Consider the following 6,666-nt stretch of genomic DNA (forward strand, 5'->3'; position numbering starts at 1 on the left):
CTTCCTTCCTTCCTTCCTTCCTTTCTTTCTTTCTTTCTTTCTTTCTTTCTTTCTTTCTTTCTTTCTTTCTTTCTTTCTTTCTTTCTTTCTTTTGGTTTTTCGAGACAGGTTTTCTCTGCATAGTCAGTCCTGGCTGTCCTGGAACTCACTCTGTAGACCAGGCTGGCCTTGAACTCAGAAAACTGCCTGCCTCTCCCTCCCAAGTGCTGGGAGTAAAGGCATGTGCCACCATTGCCCGGCTGACCTCCTGTTCTTTAAAGCACCGTCGCAAAACCAGTAGTCTAAATCTAAGCGTTATGGGAACCATGACCAGAAGGACTTATGTATGTCTGCTCTGATTATGAGGAAATGCCAAGATTGAACAGTAGACAAGCCACAGGGTCAGACTTCAAATACCCATACACTAAACAGCAAGTTAGTAAAGAAGTCTACGAGAATTGTTCTAACATATACATCTTCAGGGCTGGTCAGATAGCTCAGTGGTTTGGGGGCACTTCCTCAGGATCAGTTCTCAGAACCCACATGGCTGTTCCCAACCATCTGTAGTGATGCATTGGTCTGGCCTCCCCAGGCATTGCATATGTGTGGTACACACACATAAATGCATACATACATACAATTTTAAAAATTGTTATACATTTATCATATATCTAGGGCACAATTGCATTATTTTAGCTCTTGGTCAATTTCTAGATTTTCCTCCATCATTGTGTAGATATTTGTGTGTTATTTAAGCTGCACTAATTTCTAAAAGCAAAAGTAGAAGAGGAAAAAAAAAGGTTGTCAGAGGAGTAGAGGTGGAGGCAGAGGCAGAGGCAAAGCATCTCTTGCTGTGTGGGAGCTGTGCTGGGGATGTCTGAGGTGAGTCTGGGCACAAGAACTAGAGCATCTGAGGTAAGTCTGGGCACAAGAACTAGAGCATCAGCTGATTTTCTGTACCAGGAGGAAGTGTTCTAACCCAAAAGTGTTCTAATCTTGACTGCAAAAATTTCTGAAATCAGCTGATTTGCCTTCACTAATGACCTTTCGTTCCTGACCACAAAGTAGACTCTAGGATGTAACCTCTTTAAAAAACAAACTCTTAATTCCAGCACTTGGGAGGCAGAGGCAGGTGGATCTCTGTGAGTTTGAAGACAGCCTGGTCTACAGAACTAGTTCTAGGACAGCCAGGGATGTGCAGAGAAATCCTGTCTCAACCAACACAGCACATGCCTTTTATTAGAGCAATGTAAGAGTGCCAGAGAGCAGTCAGAACTCTTCCCTGAAGTCACTGGCCCTTCACCCAACAACTCGGGGGATTTAGAACCTGCTCAAATCCCTGACAAAATACCAGGGCTCTTTGTAAAATGTATTTGCCCAACTTGCCACATATTGAAATAGAAATGGGTATTTTTTAAAAAAATTATAATTTATTAAGGTGCAAGGAAAAAGTGTGTGTGTGTATGTGTGTGTGTGTGTGTGTGTGTGTGTGTGTGTTTGTGTTTTCCAGGGCTCAGACCCAGACCTCACATATACATAGACTACCATTGAGCTACATCCCCAGGCCTGAATGTTGTATCTTCATCAGTAATTTTAATTCATATAAAACAACTACCAATTTTTTAAAAAGTATTTATTAAAATGTTTAACCCCCTGAAAGCCAGTCTCCTTTCCTGGAATTTTGTCTGTCTCTTTTCCAAGCCAGTAATTTACATGACACATGGGGAATGAAGTTCTTCTTCTAATATTTCTAGTGTTGGCACATTCACCACTTTATACAGAGTGTGTATGTTTGATTCTGTACTTAGGGCTCTTTATAGAGTGAAAGGCATGGGGACACTGTGAAATTCCTTTACAGTGCTAACATACTACTCTATCAGCAACAGAAGAAACAACTAGAAAAGGAAAGCTCACATGAGGAACCCCCTGAGGATTGGGGTCTCCCCTAGGTCAGGGAGAATGGGGACAAAGACCTGATGGCAGCCTTACATTTCCAAACAAGACACAAATTAAACATTTACTTCCCAACATACTGGACTCTGCTTGCAGCCACTCTGAAAGTAACTGCTTACAGATAGTGCTCTATACTCAAATGTACACACAATGGAAGATCTCAAGACATGTTTTACCAGCCTGCATCCATGTACTTTTTAATCCATGCTTGCGTGAGTTTCCCTCTCACCCTTGTTCTGTCTGCTTCCAGTGGACAGCTCTACTACATTTTGTGGGATGCAGACAGAAAAAGGGTGAGAGGGAAACTCACGCACTCCAACAAGCTAAGTCATTGTGAACTGATTATTCTTCCAGCCCTGATCTCAGACTGTAGCTAGTTCAGTTTTTCTAATCACCGCTGTTAAACTAAGCTTCAACTCCATAGTCTCTGAATCATGTTACTAAGGTTCCACCACCCTGTGAGATCAAATTGAGATGATCTCTCAACCTTCACTTTAAGGAAGAGGGCATTGAAGAACAAAGAAAGGAACATTAATTGAGCATTTGGTGTTTCTGTGAATAGAAGCTTTCCAATGCACAATACAACTTTTAAACACAACTTTTATATCCCATTGGAATGATTTCTAGAAAAATCAAAAGTCGTGTTTAAAGCAGTATTAAGAAATTATTTAACACTGATTATTTCCATTAATCTCCAAAACATCTGACCTTTCCCTTTTATCATCATATTGTTTCCTGAATTGAAACCACTGTGACTAGCAACAGAGCTGGGTGGTGCTTGCTCTTTGAATAGCTGAGTCGCTTTTGGAAGTTGGTCAGAGGGTGTTTAAACTGGTATGCTAATGGAGGTTTCTCACAATTACATGTATGGATGGGCTATGAGATTCCTGCAATCACAGACTGAAGGATTGGCCCCGTGGGGATGTCCCAATATAAGAACAGGGTTTCTATCTATCCTCCATTTGAAACAAAGATGCTCCATTACTGCACTGGCATGGCAACAATGCTGTTCCAATCACACACAGCAATTATGGAGTAGCAGCGGAGGTAGACTTCCACAGTGTCCACCTGAAGTTACATACATGAGTCACTCTACAGAATCCTGAGTGCAAAAAGGAGCTGCAGGGTCCTCCAGAGACACAACCAATCCAGAGCCCTGTCTGCATCGGAGGTCTCTCTGCAGTTCATATGTACTTGCAGAAACCTGATTATAAGGTTCAAGATGAGGTTTGTTAAATAAATAGCCTTCCAAAGAGATATATAGAAGGTCATATAACATAAAGGTGAAAGATCTTAGAGCCCCTATACCAAATATACCTTGAGCTTTTGTATATAAATCAGTTAAATTAATTTGCATCCTGCTATAGGTCAACTTTCCAATGCTTGATTAATACCTGAGAAAAATAGATGGTTTGAAAGAAAAAGAGATTCATTTGATTCCAATATCAAGGATAACATCCTGTCAGTTGGCTTTCATGTTTGGGGGTCTATGGTAGAGAAAAGCTCACGGTGGAGGCATGTACTAGAGCAAAGCTGCTCAAGGTCATGGCAGAAGAAAGGAGGACAGAAAAGGGCACTGTGTTCCACAACATCATTCAAGGGCAAGGCCAAAGTATCCTAGCTTTTTCCTGCTGGGTCTCACTTCCTAAAGCTGAGCATCCACTCAGAGCAGCACTCTTGCTTACAACCTGGCTCATAAGCTGTGTCTGGATATGCCAGCCTGGGACCCTAGAACTTCCAGCCTGAGGCAGAAGGACAGAAAATTACAATCCAATCTGGGTTTCTAAGAAAGTTCAACCCAAACTCAGGCTCTAGAGTGATACCCTGAACCAACACTTCTTAGCACTCCAAAAAATTTAGTCCCTATAAAATGGATTACTGTGACAATTTTATTAATCCTGAGCACTGTCTTTACATAGACAATGGAAGCACTTGGCAGAGCTGTGTCAAATACTACACTGACACTGGGCATCTGTCTGTCAGTAGGTCAAGAGTAGTCATTGTAAGAGGATCCCAGGGTTGAAGAAATTCCAAGTTTTGGACATAATTTCTCACCAATGGAATCCGCACAAATACATCTATCAGTTGGGATAGCAAAATACTGATTGTAGCTTATAGGTCAAGTGCAAAACTTTTTCTTGAGACAATACAATATGATATTCATCAAGTTTGGAAAGAAAAACCCAGGGGCTTACTATTAGGTTATAAATCTGGCTGTACTTCACAACAGAATTGTGAGCAGGTCCGGAGATATGTCAGTGGATTGGAATGCAAGGGAGGTTGGGATAACAAAAAACTTAGAGAGACATTTCATCTGCTGAAGTCAAAACTCTCTATCTGATGCTGTGAATGTAGCTCTGTGACAGAGTGCACAAGGCTCNAGGTTCAAACCCCAGCACAAAGAAAGACAAATAAAAATTCCACTCTGATATCTTAAATAAAGTGGTGTTCTCCTAAGGGTCCATGGTGTAAAACTAGACTTTTAGTACTAGCTCTGAATCAAATTGAGCTAGATGGAAAAGTACAAAGGAAGCTTTTACAGGAATCAACCAGAAACATACTACACAGTATACTCTGAGTACAGATTTGTGTTATTGTTTTTAAATGTAATTTTTTGGGGGGTTTTGAGACAGGGTTTCTCTGTATATCCCTGGTTGTCCTGTAACTCACTTTGTAGACCAGTCTGGTCTCAAACTCAGAAATCCACCTGCCTCCACCTCCTGAGTGTTGGTATTAAAGGCATGTGCCACCATGCCTGGCCCTAAATGCAATTTTTAAAGTTTGTATTTTAATTTTCATATGTGTCTGCACTTACATGTGCCATGCATATATAGGTCCTAAAATAACAAACAAACACATGTCTGCTTCCCATGGAGCTGGAGTTATCTGCATTTGTGGCCTCTGGGTGTCAAACTGGGGTTTGAAACACAATTTGTTCATGACTACACCCCATGCAAAATCAAAGGTGTACTCAAACAGCCGCCTGACAGATGGTTCAATAATGGCCACATGACCCATGACCAGACCTTATTAGTTAACTCTGGTTGAGTTACTTTCCAGCCACCTGCTTCCTTAAATCCTATGACCCTTCTTTCTGACCCTGATCTAAACCATCCAATCCATGGATACAGCGAAATCCTGCCCCAAGTATGCAGTACTCAACCTGACTTAAAGTTCTCCCCTCTGCCAAGAAGCAGAGAAGACTTGGTTCACAGACAGAAGCAGTTTCACTCTGGATGGGCAGAGAAAAGGAGAAACAACAGTATCCCTGGAAACAGAGGTAATTTGGGCCCAATCTCTCCTCCCCAAGTACCTCAGCTCAAAGGGCTAAACTGATAACACAATCCCAGCCCCTTATCATAGGGAAAACTCTGGCCATCAACATCTATATGGACAGCTGATATACATTTACAACTGCTCACATACATAGAGCCACAAACAGGTTTGGCCTAAACTGCATACCCATTATAAAATAGGTCCTGTTCCAGAACCACACAAGCTTTAACCTAGAGACTGGGTCTTTGTAAAGAGATTCCTTTACATGCTAGAGCCCTGGTAGAGAAGGACCTACATCTTCTTGCTGACCACACCGACTGCTGTTAAAGTAGAACGGATCCCTGCCTAGGTACACTAGACTCACATGTGACCAGGTAATGAGACCTCTCCCCAGAAAAAGATCACCAGATTTCACCATTGCTGCTAAAATAGAAAGTACAAAGGGATAGCAGTCCTTTCAAGCTAAAATTAACTCATTCCGAAGCTTACTGTTTCCACTAAGTGTATGTACTGCTGCCCCCGACCCATGCCTCCATTCAGAGACCAGAAACCCACACCAGCCTTTTGACCTGACCTAGACAATCAAAAATCCTGAGATTGGTTATTGTGCCCAACTGGACAGTACAAAGAGGCCACAGGAGACTCCCTGGTTCCCAGATTTGACCTTTGATCTGGGCCAGCTGGCTGATAACTCATGACCTGACACTCCAGGGACCTTTTGAAATTCATACCCCAAATCTATGTGGGAGACATTTTATATGTGTCCCAGGGCTGGGGGGAACTGTCACATGTGGGGGTCAACAACAATTCTATAGTGCCTCTTGGGGTGGTAAAACATCAGTAACAGAAAACAGGGGATAAAAGAGATCAAATAAAGACCTTATCACGATATCATATCACCCATATGATGATGCAATGTGGGTCATTAACAGATATATGGGAAGCTGAAAGGACATGAATACTTTCCTTCATACAATTTTTGATGATGTTGTTGGTGATGTGGCAAGTGAAATACCATCTGCAAAGATGGGATAAGTAGAAATTGTTATAATTGTTCATCTCAGGTACCTGTAACTATCTGTACACACACAACTCCTGCAGGAAATTATAAGAAATGCAGATACCAAACAACAGGAGCAAGAAACTACTACCCAGTTGCCTGTAACTCAGACAGTCCCACCAATCCAGTGGTTCTGGTTCACTTGGATGGGACATTTTAGCTCCAGTGCCAGCACTTTGCGCCTTCCCTCATCTGCGACTACCAAGATCATAGTAGTGAAGAGCCAATTCCTCTGTCTGTGCTCCATATCAGCACCTATCCTCATGAAACCTGCCCCTGAATCTGTTTAATTCTGCTGAACAGATATCTTCTAATCAATAAACATCTTTGCATACTCATCTAGATCTCTGTTGTCTCTATGTCTGACAGGGGTGGAGAGAGAGTAAAGGGGAGAGACA

This window comes from Mus pahari, chromosome 8, assembly GCF_900095145.1.
Source record: "Mus pahari chromosome 8, PAHARI_EIJ_v1.1, whole genome shotgun sequence".
In the NCBI taxonomy this organism is placed as follows: domain Eukaryota; kingdom Metazoa; phylum Chordata; class Mammalia; order Rodentia; family Muridae; genus Mus; species Mus pahari.